Source organism: Vigna unguiculata, chromosome 1 (genome assembly GCF_037176805.1).
Source record: "Vigna unguiculata cultivar grain cowpea cultivar isolate G323 ecotype 2 chromosome 1, ASM3717680v1, whole genome shotgun sequence".
NCBI classification, from domain to species: Eukaryota; Viridiplantae; Streptophyta; class Magnoliopsida; order Fabales; family Fabaceae; genus Vigna; species Vigna unguiculata.
The window spans coordinates 12,543,949-12,570,032 of NC_140792.1; positions in this window are offsets into that span (position 1 = coordinate 12,543,949).

The following is a 26,084-nucleotide window of genomic DNA, read 5'->3' on the forward strand; positions in this document are numbered from 1 at the left end:
GTTTTTAAATGTGTTTTTCTTGTTTGTCTTGTTAAAAGTTTTGTCACATATGTTTTCTTTCTTTAGAGTTTTAACTTTCCTTGTTTTTGTGCTTTGCTTGATTGTCTTTAGGTGATCCTTGTTTTGTCTTAATAATTTTCATTTCTTTAAGTTCTTTGAGTGTGGTAGCCAAATCACTTGGCTTGCTCTTGAAAAGGTCTTCAAACTTTAAAAGTATTTTCACCCCTTTTGGTGGATTTGAGTGTAGCCTTGCCTTGTTACTTTCGGAGTGTGATCTAAACACTTGGGTGAATTCTTTGGACCACAATTGGTTTCGAGTTTTGTTACAACTTACGCTAACATCTTTTATTTTGTCTCAGTTTTGAGTATTTGTTGTAGGAATCATGGAAAGTTTATCAAATGCACATACTTTAAACAAAGACAATAGATGAGAGAGATTGCTTCGGGAGACCTTTGAACAATGGAGAAAAGATAGGGAGCAAAGTGAACTAAGATTCCAAGAGTTCATCCAAAGACTTGATACTAGAAAGTAAGAAAGAGAGGCTAGGAAAAGAGAGCATTCTAGGAACACCACATCACAAAAGAAGCAAACTCCAAAGATTCCTAAGTTTTATGGTGGAAATGATCCCAAAATCTACCTTGATTGGAAAGCTCAAGTGGAGCAAATTTTCAATGAAAATCATGTAAATGATCAAACACTAGTTGATCTAGTAGTGGTAGGATTTTTGGAGGACGCCAATACTTGGTGGCATAAAGTTTGTAAGAATTATGACCAAGGGCCACCTACGACTTCTTGGATGGACATTAAAACTCTTATGCGCACTAGATTTGCTCCTTCCTACTATAGGAGAGAGACTCTTTTGAAACTCCAAAGGCTTCACCAAGGTCTTAGATGTGTGAATGAGTACTTTAAATAATTAGAGTTTCACATGCTTAAGATTGGAATAAATAAAACTAACAAAGAGAAAATGAAAAGAGACACACAAGACCAAATAGTGTTGTATGAGTACTCCACTTTTGAAAATGTTTTCACACTTGCCCTTAGGATTACAAATCAATTGAAAAGAAAAAATAGGGCAAGGAAGAGTTACTTACCCAACCACTACTATAGTCACTCATGGAATGGAAAGGATAAAAAGAACATGATAAAACCCCTTTCTAAGTCTAACCAAGAACCATAAAGTAAAGTTAAGTCACTAAGTGGTCATATTCACCATTCCACTTCTCAAAGATCAAATTCCATTAAACATTTTAAATTCGGGTGTAAGCACATTGCTTTGAATTGTCCATCAAAGAGGACCATGATTTTAAAGAAGATTAATGATGTTGAGAGTGAACACTCATCTCCCATCTCTCTTTCAAAGGAATCTTCTTCCTCTAGTACAACTAAAATTTTGTGAGAATGATCTTATGTTAATAAGGCACATGATAGGCCAAGATCAAAATGAGATTGAGCCAACTCAAAAAGAAAACATTTTTCAAATAAGATGGCAAATTAACAAATGGATTTTCTCTTTAATTATTGATGGAAGAAGTAGTTCCAATGTAGCTAGCATAATGTTAGTAGAAAAGCTTGGCTAATAAAGCATTTCTCATGCTAAGCCCTACAAGTTTGCTTGGATAAGTAAAGAAGGAGAAATAGATGTCAATAAATAATTTCTAATTAACTTCTCTATAGGAAGCTACAAAGATGAGGTCCTATGTGATGTTGTTCCTATGGAAGTTACACATATCTTACTAGGTAGGCCATGATAAACAAACTTTACATGATGACCATACCAGCCAATACATTTTCTTCATAAATGGGAACAAGACCACTTTAATACCTCTATGACCTCAAGAAGTTAATAAGGATTGAAATATAATAAGAAAAGATAAAGAAGAAAAAGAAAAGGGGCAAGCTTTCACCAATGAGCTACTTATTACAAAAAGAATTAATCAAAGAAAGATGTGACCACCATTCTTCCTCCTCTGCCCAAACAAAGAGAGATGAACAAAGGCACATCCAAAAAAGGAAGAATGGCTTTGAAAAGAAAGATGGCATCTCCAAGGAAAATGGTGGAATCATTAAAGATGAAGCAAGGACACATAATGAATTACTTCATCACCCAAGTCAAGCTTCATCAACAAAAACTTCAAGAATTTGAGGTCAAATTCTCTCTAAGAAGGAGAGGATGATGAAGGCATGACCCGTACCAAGGTTGATGGCCCATGGCACATGCTTAGGAGAAAGGGAGTTCTTTAATCCCCTTTCATTGCTTTTATTTCCTTAGTTTGAATTCTCTAAAGTTGACTTAGTTAGACTATCTTAGTAGACTTGTTGACCTTTGCATAGGGTTGATTTGTTGACTTAAGATTAACTTAACTTAAGTCAACATGCTAATCCATCTTTACTTGTTTTATTTAGGGAAATTAAAATCTTGATGAGGTGGTGCAAATGGAAGAGCTTTGATGAGGAGGAGTCCATGTGGAAGAAAGAGAAAGAGTAAGGCATTCTAGAAACATCTAGAATGAGAGTACCACATGACTTGGTCAAGAATCTACCTTGAAGAGTTCTAGAAACATCTAGAATGTGTGCCCACTGGTCTTGGCCAAGAAGCCACTCAAGGAGACCATTTTAATGGCACCATTTAACCTACCTTCTTGAATGTAGGGTTTTCTTATTTACTATGTAATCCTTTGAGACTTATATGTTTTTGTTCAAAGACCCATAAACCCTTCTATAAAAGGGGTCTTCTACACTTGTAAAAGGATTGAACATTTTGGAGAATTTAAGACATTTGTGTATCAACCATTATGAGAGTTTCCTCCTCAGGGAGTGAATACTTTTAAGCCTTATCCTAAGCTTAGACTCAAGTGGCACCATCCACTCATCTTTAAAGGTACCCATGGCTTTGGCTGTCATTTGTAGTCGGGTGTTTCTCACATTCTACCATCTCCTCCTTTTCCATTTGATGCTTTATTTCTCTCTTTATTTTTTTCGGAAATCTATTGTTTTGTTCTCGGGTTTCTATTTGTTCATGCACATTCCATTATCTTTTTATTTGAATCAATCCATCACCTTCTTCTCTAAAGCTTTGTTAAATAAACCTTCATATCTAGATAACATGTTATTTTAATATTTAGTGGTAATTTTCACTTAGCTTTCTTAAGAAATTATTACCATATTCATGAATGTTAAAAGGAACCCAAATAATCCTACATCACAAGATACCTGTACCTGGCAGTTTGAGAAGGAGAGATAGCTAGATAGAGGAGCTGAACATGTGTTAAGACGCTTTGTGACATTCAAGCAACCTATGACAACTAGTAGGAAGCCCATTACACACTCTATGCATAACACGCTTACCTGCTCTAGCCTCTACTTTTGGACAAAAGTTGTGAAGTTGACCTGATGTTTATGTTACCTAGGACTAGAGTTAGGTAGTTTGTTGGTTCTTTACCTGTTTTTGGCAGTTGTGCAACAATGTTATGTCCTTTCTTTTTCTAGTTTTAGATTTGTTTAAGCCTATATAAGTCTTGTTTGTGTTCATTTGTACTTGTTTACAATATTGCTCACAGTAGGATGTAGTATTCACTACAAGAAAAATAATTTTTATCAGAGGTTATTTTTGGCATTATCAGAGGTTAAAACCTTCGCTAAAGGAGTTACCCACGGTTTGATTTTCCCCTAGAAAAATTAGCGTCGTTAACGGATTACCGGCGGTTTTGACTAACCCCTGGTAAATCAGTACTTACTGGTGGTTTTGAAACCCCTGATATTTATCAGCGGTTTTGAAACCCTCGGTATTTACCGGCGGTTTTGAAACCCTCTGTATTTACCGGCAGTTTTGAAACCCCTGGTATTTACCTGCAGTTTGGAACCCCTGATATTTACTAGCGGTTTGGAACCCCTGGTATTTGTCGGCGGTTTGGAACCCCTGGTATTTACTGGCAGTTTTGGAACCCCTATTATTTACCGAAAATTTTGGAATCCCTGGTAATTTGTACTGTATGATAGTATTGAAAGCCCATTTTCAATGTTTTCTACCTCTACCATGCAATTCATTATTTATTGATGTTTTTACTTATGTTTCAAATTCTCTTAATTTTATTTGTTACATTTTTTAATGCATATAATTCCTAAAACATATGGTATTAAAAACAAAAATTTTAACATTTTGACATTTGTTTATAACTAGATATAACATTCATAAAAATAAACAACACTATCAATAAGTTCAAGGTAAATAATAAATTTTAAATGTTCAAACCAGTGGAATATTACAAATCTATAAAGTCAAACATAATGAAAATCTAATAAGATTCTTCAACTTTTAATCTTGTTTTGAATCATTTGTTTCTTCATTAGTAACACTCTCTTGGTCAGATACCTAACATAAAATATAATCATAATTAGTAACATTCTTTACGATACAAAATATATATTAATATGCTAAAGATTTAAATATTGATTAAAAAAGAATATTCTCATGGAAAAAAAATAGTAAATTATTTACAGTCACTACACTGCCCCTCTTACTACGTTAATTTGATGCACCAATTCAAATTGTTTGTCCAAATTCATTCTCACTTAATTGATTCACCATAAATCCTTAGTTTTCCTCTAATTAAATGTACACGTAAATGCATTTGGCCAGAAATCCAACGTTCAAAAATATGCACTAAGTGCAATTAAGTCATAAGTAATACCAATGTCCCAAGTTAAACTTCCAATGAAACTTTTATTCACCCGACTTCCAATTAACCATTCCATTAGCATGTTAAAATTAATAAATCAATTAAAATGTATTACAATTTATAGTTGTACCTAAAACCTTTTATAATAAACTAAAGCTTTACCTAATTGAGGTAAAATACTATTTTAATTATTTACTAACTTAATAATATTAATAGCTAAGTACATCTACAACTATTATTTCAAATATGCACTGATACATTGGAATAAAAGTCATAAAAAATAACGATGAGTTTTTAGTTAAGATGACCTGCTTTTTTGCATTCTCAATCTCCAACTCCAATTGCATGAGCTTCACACGACTTGTTTCTAATTGTTGAACATAAGCCTAAACAAGAATCAGATTCTGAACACTAGCTAACTTCCATAAATTCAGTTTCCATCTTCTTTTGCAGCCAACATTTTAAGTTAAGTTTGATGTCTTATCACCTAAACATAAATATTCTTTAAAAACATCAATAAAAAATCAATCATGTTTGATATCAAGATCTCCAAAGCATTAAATTTGGTTTCTTGTGAACATTCGGGTGTGAAATAAACCATGTATTCTTCTTATAGTTCTTTACAATGATTAAATTGAAACCTGTAAAATAAGCAGAGAAGAAATATACAGTGATTAAATCCATTACCTTACTATCAGCTTTCTCATCACTCTCTTGATCATCTCTAGAAGGTTCCCTTGATTCATGAGGAGTACATTCAGACTAAACACAGGGAATTTAGTGTTATAAACAAAACAATGCTATCAACAGAGAGAGGAAGACATTAAAATCACTAAGTTATTTTCTGTTTTATTCAAGGATGGAAAGAAATTATTTCAGAAAAAGGGAGGCAAAATAACAGCAACAATTACTAGCAACTCTCATATCTATTCCCCTTTTTTTCTCCATGTGAAAAAGCCTTCACTATTTGACAGAAATAATTCAATATGCAAGGATAATGACGTGTAGAACCCACCAAGGTACATACAGTGACATGTGGTTACACAAAATATACCATAGAAATTATATATTTAACTTCCAACATTTCATTTTGGACAAGTGATTATACCATAAATTTTCAAAAAAAAAATAGCAACATATTATGATGTTATATTTCTACACCTCAGCTTCTGTTGCCCCCATTACACAATAGTTTTTTTTTTTTTTTGCGTTAGAACCTTAATAGTAGCAGAGTAACATACTTATATATATATATATATATATATATATATATATATATATATATATATATATATATATATATATATATATATAAGCAGTAGTGTCAATCACCATCAATAGTTATGAGATTAATTTAGTCACGAGAACAAGAAAATGGAAATGACTTTTCACTCTAAACATATCTCATTCCATTTTTATCAAATTCAGTCCCTGTAAAAGATAAACTCTTCTTTGTATGATCAAGAGAACATTCAACAAGGTACCGAATAACGACCATTCTCTGAATCCAATGGAAATAACCTTAATAGTAGAGAAAAACAACCTTAATAAGTATAAACATTAAGCAAGTCTTGTATAAGCACCCCAAAAAGTAAGAATTGGAAATCTGATTCCAAATCTAAATTTGAAACTTGTCAATACGAAATAAGCATAAAAGAAAGAACTTCTTTTAAATTACTATCTTTCCACGTTGGTGGCATGTGGCAGACTCTCTCATGTCAATTATTATTCAAAGTGTTTGCATAGATAGATAGTTCTTACACTTTTTACAATTACTATGCATTTGATATTTAAAAAAAGTTCAAAGTTTGTCTTCTGTCCATTTTAGTATAGATCACAAGGCATAATAACTGAAGTTTACTAAATCTGAAATAGCAATTACCTTCTGTCCATTTGATATTCACTGTCATCTTCTTCCCAAACGTTTCTTCTAAAGAACTAACACTTTCACTATAATTGGTTATGTAAGTGTATAATAGCAGAAACATTAAACTCTTTAATTAATCTTTTGCAAACAATTAAATAGTTAATATATATGCATAAGTATCATGTACTTGCACATAGATAGTAACTTAGTAGATGGTTGATGCGTGTTTGGCTTTTGCGTGCGTGTTCCAAAATCCAAATCTAAAAAAAAGTAAAATTCGATTGTTCACACAAATATATGCATCAAAATTCAGATGTATTGACCAAAGAGAAGCAATCTAATAATCTTTTTTTGAGTTCACCAAGATTGATGCTAGGACACTGCCAATAGAGCCAATTCAATTGGTTCCCAACATAACAAAAAAAAAAGAATACTAAATCACCTTTGTCACTTTCACCACTCTCTAATTTATGAGATTTATGCATTTACTATGAAGTGAATCCATGCATTGCATAAAATAGAACAGAGTCAGAAGAAAGACAACAAAACAGTCCCTTTGTCTTAGCTTCCAAGAAAAGACCGTTTAATTTTTTATGAGAGGCAAAAACAAAAATACCTATGCGCTGTAATTGTGAACACGTGAAGTAGTTGTGAAACAACACGAACACAAACGGTCAAGACGTAGAACAAATTTGGATGAAAGAGGGAAAGTGAGAAATTAACATGACAGTGAAAAAAAAATCGAAAGCCAAAGAGAATGAATAGAAAACCATTACCAATTCGAAGTTTCAATGGAAGGATGAAGATTGGAAAAGAGAAATGCAGACAAATTGGAATCTACAAGGGAAGGCAAACGAAAGGTTCTAAGTTGTTTTAACGTTCTACAATGCATTTTAATTAATTGAGATTTGTTCCAAGACTTAATTTCTAGTTTCGTGGTTTTTACATACAATTATGTTCGTTAGTTAATGCCATATCATTCTAGCTTTGGTTTGAACATTGATTTTTTATTTCTGAGATCTTTTTCCATTTCTAATCAATGTTCCATGATTAGATTCATGTTTATACATGCAATTCCAATATTAATTCTCATCTATGTATAATCATTAAGTTTTGATAGAGAGTAATGTGTTGGAAACATCTACTAGTCGTACTTGTCGTACCTAATTTTGTACTTAGGTGTCTAGTGTAAATCTTTTATCTTCTATACTTTCTTGTATTAGATTTTTCAATATAAATAAAAGATCATGAGAGCGGATCTTAAAGCCCTCCAAAATATATTTTCTCTTTTAATCTTAAGTTAGTATTAGAGTGGATTGGTCCCACTCTGGTTTCTGTCTCATCTTGTCTTCTATTGTTCGACATTGGTCATAACTGTCGTTCACTATTGTCTGCCATTGTCTACACCTATTCGTTGCTATTCGACATTGTCTAACATTGTCAATCAACGTTCGCCATCGTCTACCGCTTTTCGTCAGTCACCATCACGATTTCTTATGGTCACCACCAAATCTAGATTGCCACTCTGAACGACAGCCAACCCCGTTTGTCCCGAAGCCTAAATCGACCCTACACACCGCCACGTGCCACATTTATCTTCACTCTCTTTTTGTGCGTGAAGCTCACTCGCCACCTTCCTCTTGTTGGAGCAACAACACGTCGCCTCGGTTGTGTTCCCCGACCTTCCTTTTCTGCTCCTTGGTTGCAGTTTTCCAAGTGTGGTTTAAGGGGCTATCTAGGGTTTCCTAGTTAAAACCTAGTTCTGTTTGTGAGTGGTTTTTCCATGTTGTTTTTCAGGCTCCTAAAAATGTTTACTAAAGCTATTATTGTTTCATTCTCTAGAAGTCATTCCATTTCCTCTGAGAAAGTAAATGGAAAAAATTACCTCTCTTGGTCAACAACTATTGAAATGTGGTTTCTTGTTAAGGTCATCATGATCACCTTGATCAAGATGGAAGCCCTGTGCCCCCTGAAAAAGGTTGAACACTAAAAGCAAGTTAATTTCCAATTGTGTGACCTATTCTGGCAATTGGTGGAATTGAGGCTTTTAATTTACCTTAGAGCTTTGAAAACTTGCCACTCTTTTTGAAAGAAAGCTCAAAGCATTTATGTTAATGATATTCAACGTCTCTATAATTATGCAAATACGCTTGCACCTATCAAACGAAAGCCCTTTGAGTCTAGTTTTCAACCAAAAAAGAATCATCTCATTTGGAATTCTACAGAGAGTTATGAGCAAAATAGTCAACAAATGTCAGAGCTGCCAGAATCAACATTTTTTATGGTTCTTTTTCCTACTCATCTTGAACCATTCGGTTTTTGTGCTTAGACACTCTTTCCTAGAAGTGAACTTGTCAACACCCAATTTTATCTGGGCGATTAAATTTATTTTAAAAAAACAATAAAAAAACAAATGTTTTTTAATTAATGTTAAATACAAAAAAGGTGAAATAAAATTTTCTTCAAATATTTTCAAACTTTTAGCAAAAAATGAAAAAAAGAGAAAAAGAGAGTTGAAAAAAAGGAAAAAAAAGGGAAAAAAGAAGGAAGAACCCAAGTTGTTTTTAATTATCGCACTCCTCCTCATGAACCCAACAAACCAACATATTTTCGTCCTCTTTCTTTGTTTTTCTACCATTCGTTCCTAAAGAGAAAATAATGACAGGATTCTAATAATTAGAAGCAATATATCTTCTAATGATTAGAATTAATATTACTGATGATGATTGATATTGTGCTTTGATTTGCTGTGATTTGATTTATGTAATATGCCGCTAACATGACCAATTCCTTCCTTATATTATTCATTACAATTAAGGCTGCTATTGCATTGATATTGCAATGTGTGAATATAAATACGCACTCTATCATATGAAAAGGGATCGAGAAAACAAAAAAGACGTACTAAAAGAGATAGAAAAAAAAGAAAAGAGAAAAGGTAGTTGTAATATACAAAATGAGAGGGTAAGATTGATATAGAAGAAGAGATATTGAAAAATTTTGAAGGTACGTCACTACCAGTTTCATTTTCTTTTGATTTCCTTTTTCCAATTTTCTTTATTTTTTTAATCATAAAAAATATTTTTCTCCATTTCTTCAGTGTTTGTCTGGCCGCTCGTGTCACATGACACCAATTTTAAAATAATTCAAAATACCAAAAAACATAAAAAGGTTTGCAAAACTATTAAAAATAAAAAAAATCAAATCAACAATTAGAAAAAGGTTTCTTAAAAAGAACTATGTATCCTTGATTCTCCATTTTAAATGGAAATACTTAGGAGCAAGGATTAATCCTCGTCGGACACAAAAAAAGGAGGATTAATTCTCCATTTTCAAAATCTTTTTCTTTTGATTTATTTTTTCCAATTTTCATTATTTTTTAATCATAAAAAATATTTTTCCCCATTTCTTCAATGTGTGTCTAGCCGCTCGCGTCACGTGACACCAATTTTCAAATAATTCAAAATACCAAAAAACATAAAAAGGTTTGCAACATTACTAAAAATAAAAAATCAAATTAACAATTACTAAAAGGCTTTTTAAAAAGACCTACGTAACCCTGATTCTCTATTTTAAATGGAGATACGTAGGAGCGAGGATTAATCCTCGTCGGGCCCAACAAACCAAAAAAGTATTTTTGTTTCTTTTGTAGATTCTTTTATTATTATTTATGGGGAAAATAAAAATTTTAAAAACCACATCTTTTTGCACATTTAATTAAAGGTACCGTCTTAGGATGGGCGCCGTGGGATGCTAATACCTTCCCCAAGCATAACAGACTCCCAGACCCAAAATCTGTTTTCGTAGACCTTGCTCTTATCTTTATGGTTTTCCATAGTTTTTAGAATAACTACGGTGGTTACTCCAAAACTTTGTTTTTTTCAAATTTTATATTTGGTTCGTCGTCTCGTCAAGATTTCGGTTGCGAAAGATGACGACTCCATTGGGGATGCTAGAGAGTACAACCATTTATTTGGATGTGTAAAATTGTTGTAGTTTTTCTTCATACTTTTTCTTTTTCCCTTTTTTATTTCTTTTTAGGTATGTATATTTCTGTCTCTTTTTAATATTTGGAATAGTTGTATGTGTATGTTCTTTGGTATTTGGAATGATTATCAGGTCGGAGTTTCGGTATACATTGTATTCTCCCTTGACACACACATATTTTGTTCATTACATGAGTGAGGCCCTATACCCAAGTCTGAGCTGCTTAGAATTAGAAGGGATTGTGTAGTAGTGTCACGATGGATGTATTTCGCAAGTGGTCATTGTGAGAACCCCAACTAGTGTTTGTTTGCTTCATTGTGAACACATATACTTTGCCCCAGAACTTTAAGCGTTGAACCTATGTTAAATTAAGGCACAAAAGAGAGACTATTTGCGTCCTTTACCCTCATATTTCTTTGTATATAATAATAAATTCATCGCAATCACACCATTACAAAAAAGAAAAAAAGAAAAAATGCCTCCTAAGGCATAAACATACATTTCATTGGCATATTATGTGAATAAGTGTTTAGCGAGGCACAACCATGCATCGCATTCCCATTCTATGGTCATTCATCTTATCTTGTCAATAGTTTCAAACACATAGCATGCATATGTTTCCCATTTACATAACAATAAATTCAATTTGTTTCCCATTTTTCTTGTCACTAAATTCTTGGAATTTTTCTTATGAAAAATGAGAAAATAATAAAAGATTTTTTGGTAAAATCAATGGATTGAATAAAGAAATAAATATTATTTGTTATCGTTTCTTTTGAAGCATCTATCTAATCTTGCATGCATGAAATTGGTCAAATCCATCTCCTTTCCATATTTCTCCCACCATAAACCTTGTTTTCATTTTTCATGAAGGATTATTACAAAAAATGGGCACGTCCTTAGAATGATTACAAACAACTCTTTTAACACACAAAAAAATGAAAAAAAGTTTGCTAGACTAAAAACTCTGAAGGATAGTCTAGGAAAAAAATAACACAAAAAAGTGAAGAAAAAAAAGAGAACAAAAAAAGGGGCATCCTATCATATGAAATAAATTATTTTCATATGAATTAAATATTTTTTGAGAAAAAGAACCATGATTTGAAATTATGTGTGACCATGTTTATTAATAAAAAAATAATAATCCTTTCTTATCCAATTTGAGCCTTTAAAAAAAAATTCTTTCAAATTATCCTGAACAAGGGTTATCCTCACACTAAGAGTTGACATAATGTTTGCATTTGTTTCATCCGACTCATAGTTCACCAATAAAAAATATCAAAAAAGAAAAGAAAAAGAAATAAATGATATGTTTATATAAAAAAAAAAACCAAAAGTTTGGAGAATAGGAATAAAAAAAATCAAAATATAAAAAAAGTGAAGCAAATAAAGTCAAACAAATATTGAATGAAACATTATTCAAAGATCCTTGTTCGAAACAACTCTCACATCAATTTTTTGGGCCTTTACTATTATTTACTTTCATACCCCTAGCCTTGGCCATGATACAAGCCTAACAAAGTCCAGACAAATCAAAGATTGGTTTTATCTTTTGAAGTTTTTCATTTAGAGGAAAATTCTGATTTGCTAATAGGTTTGTTCTAAAAAAACATGATAAAAAATTGAAAAAGTGTGTTTAGAGATTTGCTTTTAAACACTGGGACAATTTATTTTTGGGTGACATATTTTCAAAGCTTCAAAATTAGCATGAGCAATCAGGCAATTAGGGTAAATTTAGGTTGTCCCTTTTCAATTCATTCTTCATGAAACTCTATCTTTGCTCCTATAGTATCCTCGCTCTAAGCCTAAACCTTGACCAACCTTAAAATAGTCCGTCTTTATCAATTCCAAACCCAAACTAGGGCAGTCACTTTGTTTGTAATTCATATATTCCCATCATTCATTCTAAATTGGGACATTTATTTACATTAAAGTTTGTGATCACATTAGGGGCAATTTGTGAAGACCCCGTCATTTTTCAATCTCCTCAATTGAGAAAAGCTAAACATGCTTTTGCACCCTAAGACCATCCCAAGCTCTCACACTAGGGGAAAATTTTTAAAGTCCCCATCATTTCCTTCATACCATCAATAGCTAGGGAAAGCCCAAACACATTTTGTACCCCAAGACCAATTCAAATTGGGGCAACTTCCTAGTTAATCTTTATCACTTCATCTAAGCCTTTTCAAGCCCTTGGCAATTTCATGCATGTCATTCAAATAGTGTTTCAAAAGAAATGATTAAAAAAAGGGTTCTTGAGTAAACTGATTAGACTAAAGAAATGATTTGGAAAAGTAAAAAAAAAAAATTCAAAGTAGAATGGTTCCATGAATTCGAAATAACAATGAAATGAGAATCAATTCGAATTTGTTTTAAAAAATATGAAAAATAAAAATTCATAGATAAGGTCTTTCATACATCATACCAAGTCATGCATACATGAGTCATTCATCTTTTTGAATAAAATATTTTTCACCTTTCCAATCAAGAATCCTTCCGTTTTAGAAGGAAGAAATTAAAAAAAAAATACACAAATTTGTTTCTATGATGTTTCTCAAATTTATGGTTCTCTTCATTCATATGAATGACCAATATACCCTAAGCCTAGTTTTCATACTAACCCCATCCCAGTTTTCAAACTGGCCTCCAAGCTAGTTTCCACATTGGCTCGCAAAGCCCAGTTTCTACACTGGCCCCCAAGCCCCGTTTTCACACTATCCCCAAGCCTAGTTTCCAAACTAGCCCCCAAACCTAGTTTTGTTTAGCCTCAAGCCTAGTTTTTTCTACTCTCAAATTAAAATAAAGGAAAAATAAAAAATGAAAAAAAGCAAATTCCATTAATGCATCCACGCATCCATGTATGCATCATCATATAGGTTCAAAAAGAAAATCATAACATGTCATGCATCATCACATCATGTCATTCATCATACTTCACAAAATCATTGAAAATCATTTCCAAAAGAAAAATAAATAAAGAAGTTTGAAAAAAAAATCAGCAATGACAATTTTTTGTGTAAGTCTCACAAATGTTAGGCATTCACGCGATGTTTGTCAACACTTCAAGAGCAAAATCTAGGTGGTTCTCTGTTTATACATCAAGACCCTGTATGAGGCAATGGTCATTGATTTCCTTATGTTAACATCATGATCCTCTATGAGGCAATGGTCATTGATTCCCTTATGTGTACATCACCGGCCTCTACGAGGCAATAATTATTGATTTTCTTATGCTTACATCAAGGCTCTCTAAAAGGCAATGGTCATGAATTTTCTTTACATCGAGGCTTTTTACGAGCCAATGGTCATCAATTTCTTTACATCAAGGCCCTCTGCGATGCAATGATCATTGATTTCTTTGTCACATCGAAGCCCTCTATGATGCAATGGTCATCGATTTATTTACATGAAGGTTCTCTACGAGGCAATGGTTATTAATTTCTTCCCTTTCGATATAGACCATTTCACCGGGATTGGTCTAATATGTTTATTCAAAATAGTTAGAGAAGAAAATAATAAAACAAGGTGATTTGTTAGATCAGGACCCTCTACATGGTAATGGTCATCAAATCTTTTGGATATAGACCCTCTCCTCAGGATTGGTCTTTTTTTTTTCAAAAAGTCAAATTTGCAAAAAGAATGTGGTTTTCCATATTGAAACCCTCTACATGGTAATGGTCATCGAATCTTTGGGATATAAACCCTCTCCTCAAGATTGGTCTAATCTGTTTTCAAAAAGTTAAGATTATAAAAAAAAAGGTTTTCAGATCAGGACCCTCTACATGGTAATGATCACCGAATCCTTTCAATAAACCCTCTCTTCGGGATTGGTCTAATTTGTTTGCTTTCGAAAATTAAAAAAAAACAAAAAAATGTTGTGTTGAATAAAGACCCTTTATTTGGTAATGATCACCTAGTTCTTTTCTTTCAGATGAAAACCATTTCCTCTAGAATGATCAAGTTTGTCTTTAAGTCTGTCTTCTTTTGAAACCCCAACGAAATTAATGTTTCTATCTTTACTTATCTTCTACTACGATATAGTAAAATCTAAGTAAATAGGGGCAATTGTCAACACTCAATTTCGTTCGGGTGAATAAATTTATTTTCGAAAAAAAACAAATGTTTTTTAATTAATGGTAAATAAAAAAAAAGGTGAAATAAATTTTTCTTCAAAAAATTTCAAACTTTTAGCAAAAAAAAAGAAAAAGAAAAAAAAAAGAGTTGAAAAAAAATGAAAAAAGGGAAAAAAGAACGAAGAGACAAAGTTGTTTTTAATTATCGCACTCCTTCTCATGTGCCCAACAAACAAACATATGTTTGTCCTCTTTCTTTTTTTATCTACCCTTCATTCCTAAAAGAGAAAATAATGATATGATTCTAATAATTAGAAGCAATATATCTTCTAATGATTAGAATTAATATTATTGATGATGATTGATATTGTGCTTTGATTAACTGTGATTTGATTCCCGTAATGTGTTGCTATCATGACCAATTCCTTCCTTATATTGTTCATTACAATTAAGGCTGAGATTGCATTGATATTGCAATGTGTGAATATAAATACACACGCTGTCATATGAAAAGTGATCGAGAAAAAAATGTCTCTACATTTCTCTAATTCTTTCCCATCACTACCCACACATAAACACCTCCTTTTTATCTCTCTTTTGAAAACAAAAAAGAAGTATTAAAGGAGATAGAAAAAAAATAGAGAAAAAGTAGTTGTAATATACAAAATAAAAGGGTAAGATTGATATAGAAGAAGAGATATTGAAAAATTTTGAAGGTACGTCACTGCCAGTTTCTTTTTCTTTTGATTTATTTTATCCAATTTTCATTACTTTTTTTCTAATCATAAAATATTTTTTTCCCATTTCTTTAGTGTTTGTTTGGCCACTCGCATCACGTGACATCAATTTTAAAATAATTCAAATTACCAAAAAACATAAAAGGGTTTGCAAAATTATTAAAAATAAAAAAAAATCAAACCAACAATTACAAAAAGGTTTCTTAAATGGAGATACGTACGAGCGGGGATTAATGCTCGTCGCGCTCAAAAAACCAAAAAATTATATTTGCTTATTTTGTACATTCTTTTATTATTATTTTGGGGGAAAATAAACATTTTGAAAAAACCACATCCTTTAATACGTTTAACAAAAGGTACCGTCTTGGGACGGACATTATGGGGTGCTAATACCTTCCTCACTCGTAACTGACTCCTGAACCCAAAATATGTTTTCGTAGAACTTGCTCTTATTGTCAACACCCAATTTTGTCCGGGTTATAATGTTTTTTTATTTACTTTTTATTTTTATTTTTTTTTCTCCTTATCTTATTTTGTTTTGTCATTTAATCTTATTTTACTTTTATTTTATTTTTATTTTGTTTTATTCTTATTCTTATTTTTTTTATTTACAATTTTCTTCATATTTATTTTTAATTTTTATTATTTAAGAAAAAAAAACAGAAAATAGATTAAAAATAATAATAAGAGAGAGAAGATTGTAGAGATCCATTGTTTGAAGTTCAGTACGTTTAGGCCTTTCCCCATTTGGTGCTTGTCTCCATGCGTTAGCTTGATCTATTATTAATTAGTGTACGAAAAAATGAAAGCTGGTGTCTATGATGGATAGGAGATAGGGTGGCTAAGTTGCATGAAGCAACCACCCTTTCCACTTCTCGCACGGCTCAAGAAATATTAGGGATCAGGGACTTTAAGTTGGATTTTTTGTTTGCCTCTGCCTGAGGAATTCATGATGAGCCACACAGATGGGGGAATCAAATTGAAAAACAAATACAGGTGAAACGTTACTACAAAAGGGAGTCAAAATACACATCTTAAAGAAGGAAAAAGAGGAGAAAAGGAGAAAAGGGCCCGAGCAAGGGAACCACATACTTGAATAAGGAAACTCAAGACCACTAGCATAGAAAGAGCTAAGAGAGGTAAGTACTTGTCTTTCAATACTACTAGCATAGAAAGAGCTCGGAGAGGTAAGTACTTGTCCTTCAATGTTCATTTGAGTAAGCATGATGTATGAGTGTTAAACTTTATGCTTCATCTTCAACATGAATGCCTGCCATGAACTAGCATGCTACATTGTATTTGTTGCATTTATGTGTTTAAATGTTTGGCTCATGTTGTTGGTCAAGTGCTTAACAATCTTCTCCCATCATGGTGGCACAACCAAAAACCACCCTCACCTTCAACTAAATCCTCACGGCCTCACCTTCCCACACCAATCCTTCCTCCTTCATTTTTTCATCCCAAAAAAAAGAGACAGAAATCCAAATACATCATTCTCTCAACCACCAATCATCATAAATAAATCACACAACAAAAACATCTACATCACTAGTGAGCCGTCTGGTGCTTTCACCTTCACCTCACACCTATATAAAAAAATAGATACCCAAACGCCACCAAACAAAATAGAGAGGAAAGAAAAGCCGCTGGCGAGTCAGAGTCTCGAACAGTGGTGGTCTTAGTCGCGACGACCACAAGGTTTCGTGTTTAAGTGAGCCACTTCGATGCAAGAAGAAGAAGGGGGAAATCCGCGGCAACTGGCATCTCCGATAGTGCTCTCTGCAAGCGGCAATGGCTCTCTTGCGGAAGAGGAGAGTCGAGGGTTGGAGATGAATGGGCACCAGCGTGGACGCTGATGACGGCTAGAATCGCTCATATTAGTCTCCAACGAGCGGGGATTTATGGCTGTGAAGGGAAGTGGGGTTGTCTTGTAGTCACACGAGGAAGAAGCCACCCCTATATCGTGTTGGGGAAAAAGGAAGAGAAGGATGTGTCACCGCCGATTAAGCTCTTCACGGTGGTCGACGTTGTTGCTAGGGCCCCTCGCCGGCCAAAATGGGTGCCGGGTAGATAAGTGTTTGGGGATCTAGGTGAAAGAGAGAGGGGATCTAGGTGATTTGGGGATCTGCTTTGCTAATCAAGAAGAGGTTAGGGTTAGATTAATTAGGGTTTCTCATTTCATTTACTTGGGCCAAGACTAGGTTTTAGATCCATCCTTCTTCACGCACCTCCTCCATTGATTTCCACCCCCCATTTTTGGTGATTTGTAAAACTATTTGTGTTTTTCTTGTCTACGCTTATTACACCCCACTGTTTACGTTTGCACCCTTCATGCCTTTGTTGATTGCACCTATTTTTCTTAGTTCACACCCTCCATTTATTTTCACTTCATTTTCAAACTTTACTCATTGCACCCCACTATGTTTTATGCCTACACCCTCCATGCATTTTTTATTATTATTCATTTTCCATTTTTTATCTTCATTCTATTTTTGGCTCCTCTTTTGTACACATGTTTTTTTTTTCTAAAAATATTTAAAAATCATAAAATTCACAGAAATAGAAAAAATAGGAAAAATAAAAAATATCAAAAATAATTTTCGTTCTCTTTTATTGTGTATGTCCGGTCACCCGCACCGTGTGACACTCATTTTTTTAAAAAAATATCCAAAACAATATTTTCTTTTTCTCTTTTGGTGTCTGTTCGGTTGTTCGCGTCGTATGACACTATTTTTTAAATAGTCTCAAAAAACACCAAAATCATACAAAAATTTCAAATACAAAATATCAACTTTTTTAAACAAACAAGCTTTTTAAGAACTACGTTGTAAGACCCACTTTAATTCTGTCCTAAAATTTAAGGGTCTCTCTTAGTCAGTTGGGCCTAAGGCTGGCCTATAGAGCATCCCAACACCCCTAAACCAGCGTAACCCTCTCATGTTCTGCCTACTTTGCAAAATCAGCCACCTTACTCCTCTTTTCCCCTCAAATAGTGCTCTGCTAGGGCTCGAAGCTCATTCAGATTCAAGTAAGCTCAACCTCATTCTCTGCTCCACCTCTTGAGTATGCTCTTGGAGTTGTTGGGTTCATTGTCGTAGGTGCCTGTGCTTTCCACTAACATTTGTCCAGGTGAGGGAAGCTAGGATTTTTCATGCTTTTATAAATATTGTGCTTGTTTTGATTCTGTTGGGTGCTCTTGATAATTTGATGTGCTTTTGATGGTGTAAAAATAATCGATGTATTGTTTCTGGATGGATTTTTGCCTTTGCATGCGTGAGAGCAGGTGAGATCTGCTATGCTCGCCTAAGCGAGCTGTTTCTCGTCCAAATGGAAAGCTCTTGCCTAAGCGAGGAGCTCTCGCAGAAGCAAGAATGACACTAACTCGCCCCCTTTAGTTTTGAGTGCTCGCCTGAGCGAAGGCCTCTCGCTTGAGCGAGATGGGCTAGCTTGAGCGAGAACTCGAAGTACTCTCTGTTTTCAATCTCGCTTAAGCGAAAACTTTTCGCTTGAGCGAGAGACCCTGTCGCCTGAACGAGAGCTCCTTAGCTTGAGCGAGATTGACATCACAGTTGTTTAAATGTTTGTATGTTCCCATGATTGATTTGTTCACCGTTTTAAAGCATGAAATATGATGCCAACATTTTATACAATGTGCTTGTGTTTTCTTACATTTTTTATGTTTGGGATTTTATGTTTTTACATGTTGAAACCAGTGAAAAGCTGTCAGTTTAGCTTAAGCGAGATCAGTCTAGCTTAAGCGAGAATTTCTAGCTTAAGCGAGATCAGTCTAGCTTAAGTGAGAATTTCTAGCTTAAGCGAGACCAGTCTAGCTTAAGCGAGATCAGTCTAGCTTAAGCGAGAATTACTGCATAGTTTTAGTTCCTTACTTTAACTTGAACTTGTGGATTCATTCAATTACTTTGAAAAGCATGAATTGGGCGAATGGGTATGAGTAGAATGGTTTATGGTCTGTGATTGATAAGTTTAACATAACCTTGGCATGTGACTTGTATGAGATGGTTGGTAATCAAAGTGGCATGGTGTCGATATGAATTACACTTCTATATTCATGGATTAGGAAGGATGATTTGGAATGGATTCAACATGGAACATGTGTGAGGATGGATTATAAAGGTTGGCATGAGATTTATAAGCATCATAAATATTACATGATTGTGTGAATATGATTGGTATGTTGTCAGGACGTAATTTCATGAGCCTCTAGGTGAGACCTCATGGTGGTGCTTCAATGGTCGGGGCATAATTCCATGACTCCTGTTAGTGGGAGTTCATGGTGGTGCCCCATCTATATAATTTAGTAAGGATTCAAGGTAAGGTTGCCTCCTGACGCTCTAAAGAGTCAGTTAGTCTCACATAGAGCGGACTGACTCTTGTGGTGAGAGTAACAATAGGCCTGAAATTCATCAAGGGCTAACCTTGTGTGTGGGGGTTGAGACATTGTAACATTGTAACACTTAGCTCGAGGGTGAGAAACTCGGGGGTGAGCAGAGAAATCCACCACAAGTGCAAGTATCTATTGAATCTGACTAAATTATATGTATTTGGATGAGTCGAGTCTGAGTCTTAGTGTATTGTTTGAAAGGTCATAACATGTTTGGATGGGATATACTAATTGGAATGTGAAATAACATGTAACTGTATGATAAACTATTTTATACTCTAGGTTACCCTTTTGCTTGTTTGATTGCTTGTGTGTGGTTTTTCTCCTTTTGTGATGATCATCAATTTATTGATGTGAGCAGATGTGAGGAACACCCAGGGTCAACAGGGAGGTGATGGTTCCGCTGCGTAGGCGATCTAGGCTGGATTCTACTGTCTTGGGCTTTCTCATTGGGCTATGACCCATGTACTATTTTGTCCTTTAGTACTTTAATAACTATTGTGAAGTTCTTGTATTATACTTTGTATCTGGTATCGTGGTGTGCCTTGGTCAAAGCAGAAGTCAACTCTGGTCAAACTCTGGTCAATATTGTAAAAATGGTTAAACAAGAGGGGCAAAATTGGGAATTGAACAAAAATTAAGTTGCTAATTAATTAAATAAAGATAAAATATTTCAGCAACAAAATAGATAAAGCCCAAGTCCAGTCGAAGCCTATATAAAGAGACCTAAGGGAGCAGAAGAGACACAGTTAACAACTCCCTAGTTTTGGCAAATACCATCATCCACGACATCTCTCATTCTTCCTTTTCTTTTATTTTCTTTCCTTCATTATATTATTATCATGTATTCCATCCAAGTCTTGGAGGGCTAAGCTTTTAGGGTTGATTCCACTGTAATTTCTTAACTGGATTCTGAGGTTAGATGAATTTATGTATTTGTTATTTTGATTATTGTTGTGGTTTTTGTTTATCTATGTCCTTTGTTTCTTAATCGAATAGAAAATCTTGATTTTAAATCTACATGCATGCTAATCATATGAGTTAAAAGATTTTTAAATTCAATTGAGACTTTATTTTGATTTTATTTAGAAACTTTCATTTGATTAAATAAGTTTTTGCCAATAATTGAGACTGTACTTTGATTAAAGGTAATTACTTTAACTAAAATTAGTCAAGACTTTACTTTGATTAATTAAGTTTTCTATTTGGTAAGGAAACAAAGTAATAGACATGATTAGGCATAGTAAAATTTAATTGAGAGTGTGCTTTGGTTGAATTTACTATCGATAATCTAAAACTTCTCACTTTTAATTGAGATTGTACTTTGATTAAAAGTAAGAATGCCAACAAATGAATTGAGACTTTACATTGATTGATTTATAAATCAACAACAATAATTAATTTAACAATAATCTCTAGATAACTGATGAAGAATCCTATTTTGAAAAAGTAGTGGAATTGACCTATTTTCTATTACTGTGTTTACAATCTTTTATTTGTGTGACATTCATTCTTTGCATATCAAAACCCCATATTTTTATAGTTTCTAGTTTTAATTACATTTAGGATAGATTTTTATAAAACTCAAATATTTGAAATCAATTATGTATTCATTGAGAGATGACTCAGGGTTATCTTAACCATAACTAGTTTGTTCACTACTAACTTGGCAATACTGAAGTTGCTAAAGTTAAGTAGTGGTAATTTGATCGCTTAACGACAACGATATCAAATTTGGCATTGTTGTCGGGAAATACGGTTAGTATTTCTTATATTTTGATTTTATTTATTTATTTATTTATTTTTAATTTATTTTTATTTATTTATTTATTATTATTTTACGCATATACGTTTAATAGAGTTTGTACTGCACCTATACGGTAAAACCTGCCTACATAAAGCCCCTCAAGCATGCAAATGGTTCTCAGATGAATCAAGCTGGCATGTAAGACTGTCAACCATTCCGGACTTAAAGTATTATAGGTAAGACCCCTAAGGCCAACAATGATCGAACTAAAGGGCCTAGGCTAGGCCCTAGCCCACCTCCGGCCCAAACGATGGCCCAGCCCATGACATGGTCAAACATAATTAATAAACTATAAATATGCGTGGACCCTAACAATTAAAGGTATGCGTTTATTAATCCCTTAATCACGAGATTTGACTTTCTGAGAATCCTTTGGCTGACTTGATCGTCAGAGTCTTCTCGCAGGTAACCCCTCACGGGTCCAAGCCGAAGTACCAACAGATGGCATACACGAGCCAAGAGGAAGCCAACTAGAGAGATTAGGGATTGAGGTAAAGTAATATTTGTTTCTGACTTCTCTTATTTGTTCTCCGCAAGAACAGAGTTTGTGTTTTTTGTAGTCTTTAGTTTTCTTTTTATATATTTCAAGCAAAGTTCTATTTTTTTTTGGATTAAGAATTTCTTTTGAGAAATTTTTTGAGACTAGTTAGGAAAACTCTGTCTAGGAAAAACTTGGTATCTAAGTTGTCCATTGTGACGCACCTCTCTTTCCTGGGAGTAGACCCAACAACATTTTAACTTATTTCTTTCTTGAAATCTTTCTCCAAAACAAGAATAGGAAGAAAAAAAAACAGAGGAACACTTTCAGGTGGACTACGTACTGCATGACTCGAGCCAACCTAGGTCAATTCTATCAACTTGATCCAAAACTTGAAAGGAACTTGCGTAAATCACGTAGAAGACTTAAACTCAAGTGTTCTACTGAAAGAGCACCGTCATCATCTGAACCTACCACTGAAAGTGTACTGCTAGAATCACATCTGGTGATTAACATATCTTCTGATCCATCACTTGAACTAGAAATTCAAGAAGATAGAATGGAAGAAAGAACAATAAGATAGTTGGCTTGACCAGATGCAGCAATTACATAAAACATGTGCCTCCAATATCCGAATGGAGAATATGAGCTAAAGTCTGGATTAATCCATCTTCTACCTAAATTCCATGGATTAGCAAGAGAAGACCCGTACCATCACTTGAAGGAATTTTATGTTGTTTGTTCATCCATGAGACCTACAACAGTGATAGAGGAACATATTAAGCTTAAGGATTTTCCATTTTCGTTGCAAGATGCTGCTAAGAATTGGTTATACTGCCTTCCACCAGGATCCATTAATACTTGGGAGACTCTGAAAAGATTATTTCTGGAAAAGTTTTTTTCCAGCATCTAGAGTTGCTACTATTCATAAATATATTTATGGGATAAGGCAACAAGAAAGAGAAAATCTTCACGAGTATTGGGAAAAATTCATAAAGTTATGTGCTTCCTGTCCTCATCACCAAATAAACAAGCATCTCCTCATTCAGTACTTTTATGAGAGATTGAGTATTATGGATAGACAAATGATAGATGTTGCAAGTGGAGGGTCCTTGGTGGACAAAAGGCCAACAAATGCGAGACAATTAATTGAGAATATGGCGTCGAACCATCAACAATTTACCACTAGGAGTAATTCTACAACTCTAGTGAAGGGAATCCATGGAGTAGAAACTTCATATATTGCAAATCACAAGAAAATATAAGGGAAGTTGGATGATTTAGCTGCCATGGTAAGGACCTTAGCAGAATTATAGAAAACGACTTCCCTTTCTACCTTATGTGGAATTTGTGCTTCTACTAATCATCCTATCGAGGCTTGTTCTATGTTAAAAGAGACAGGGACGTTAGACAGTGAACAACCTCAGGCATATGCTGCAAACATCTATGGCAATAATAGACCACCTTAGCAGCAATACAACCATGATTTGTCCTCCAACAAGTACAACCCAGGTTGGAAGAAATATCCCAGCAACAAATGGGGAAATCAGCAGTCTCATCACCTCCAAGTCTATGTTCCACCTTAATGGAGACAACAACCACAACCAGCTACAACCTCTGGTGACTCAAACATGGAAACAATGATGAAAATTATGGATGACATGATGAAAGGAAAAATTAATGAATTGAAACAGACGATGGAAGCAACTAATCAAAAGTTGCAGAACCAGATTGGACAAATGGCAAATGAGTTGAACCAAATGAAGTCTCAACAAGGCTCGTGCAATTTGCCTGCACAAACTATAATCAACCCACAAAATGTAAGTGTTATTACTTTAAGATCGGGTAAGCAAATACAAGGCCTTGGGGATGCCCAAGAAGATGAAGAAAAGGACAATGAAGTTGTACCTGATAATGAAAGTGGAGGATTAGATGAAGCAACACAAGCAACACCTGAAACGCCTGAACCTAGTGATAACTCCAGGTTAGTATCCCCTAATACTTCCTCTGAAAAGTCTTCACCTTATTCTCCTCTTCCTCCCTATCCAAACTGTTTCAAACCAAAAACTAAAAAGATAGAGGAGTTAGACAAAGAAATCTTGAATACTTTCAAGAAAGTGGAGATAAACATCCCTTTGTTGGATGCTATAAGACAAACTCCTAAATACGCCAAGTTTCTCAAAGAATTATGTACACACAAAAGGCGTGTTATGGACAAAGAGGTAGTGAACATGGGAAGAAACGTGTCTAGCTTAATTAAGAAGCCTACAGTTAGAATGCCACAAAAGTGTAAGGATCCAAGTATGTTTTCTGTTCCCTGCATTATAGGAAGTACTAAGTTTGACAATGCAATGTTAGATTTAGGAGCTTCCATTAATGTAATGCCTTTATCAATTTTTACTTAACTTCATCTTGGACCTCTTAAGTCTACTGGTGTGGTCATTCAATTGGGCCTCCTACTACTCTCACCACTTGAATTAGTTCGCTCTATGTGAGACTAATTAACTCATTATAGTTTCAGGATGCAATTCTTACTTGAATCCTTACCTAATTATATACACTAAGGCACCACCATGAAACCTTACCAAGAGGTTCACGGAATTATGTCCATCACATAAGGCACCACTGATAACGCTGTCGTCAAGCGATCAAATTAATACTACTTATCTATAACAACTTCAGTATTGTTAAGAAAGTAGTCAACAAAATAGTAAGGGTAAAGTAACCCAAAGTCGTCTCCCAACGAACACGGAATTGATTTTTAAGAAATTAGTTCTTATAAAACTATACAAGTGTTAGTCAAATAAAATTATAAAAATAAGAGGGATAAAGATAAAAAGATAAAATAAGATATAAACAATAGTAAAGAAAATAGATTGATTCCATTGCTTTTTCAAAATAGATTCATCATCGGTTATCTAAAGATTATTGCTCAATTAATTATTGTTGTAGATTTGCAAATTAATCAATGTAAAGTCTCAATTAATTTGTTGGCGTTCTCACTTTTAACCAAAGTACAATCTTAATTAAAAGTGAGAACTTTTAGATTATCCATAGTAAATTCAATCAAAGTACAGTCTCAATCAAATTTTACTATGCCTAATCATGTCTATTCTTTTATCTCCTCACCAAATAAAAAGCTTAATTAATCAAAGTAAAGTCTCGATTAATTTTCATTAGAGTAAATACCTTTAACCAAAGTAAAGTCTCAATTATTGGTAAAAACTCATTTAATCATGTGAAAGTTTCTAAATAAAATCAAAGTAAAGTCTCAATTTAATTTAAAAACCCTTGAACACATATGATCAACATGCATATAGATTTAAAATCATTACTTGTTACATGATTCAAAGATAAAAGACATAGATGAATTAAAACCTCAACAATAATAAAAAGAACAAAGAAATTATTTCATTCTAACCTTAGAATCCATAATGAAATTACAATGGAATCAACCCAAGAAGTTTAGCAATCCATGGAATACAAAATAAAAATAGAAGAATGGAGAGAAGAAAGAAATTAGGTCCCCCTAAGGGTTCCTAAATTCCGACGTGCCGAGCTTATTTTCTACTTCTCCCTTGGTCTCTTTATATAGGAATTGGACTGGGCTTTTCTGTTGCTAAAATCTCTCAAATATCTTTAATATAAAGATAAATATAAATATTTTAAAATATTTGGAGAGATATAGAGTATTTGACAAATATAGTTGGTTGATAATATCAATATCTAATATAATTAAATTAATTAATTACTTAAAGATATATGATAAATTATCACCAATTAATATTTGTATTAACTTTCCAAATCAACCCTTTGCAATCTCCTCAAATTATCTTCTAAATAATCCAATATCTTCAAGATATTTTTGTTTGTTGTGGATCTAAAAAGATTCCAGAAGATCTTGTCATATTTAAAAAGATTTGGTAGTTAATATCTTTTAATATTTTATGATATAATTAAATAAGATAATTATTTAAAAATATCAAATAAAATATCTAAAGATATATTTTCCCAAATTATCTTCTATCATAAAGATAAAGAAAACCGCAAGGT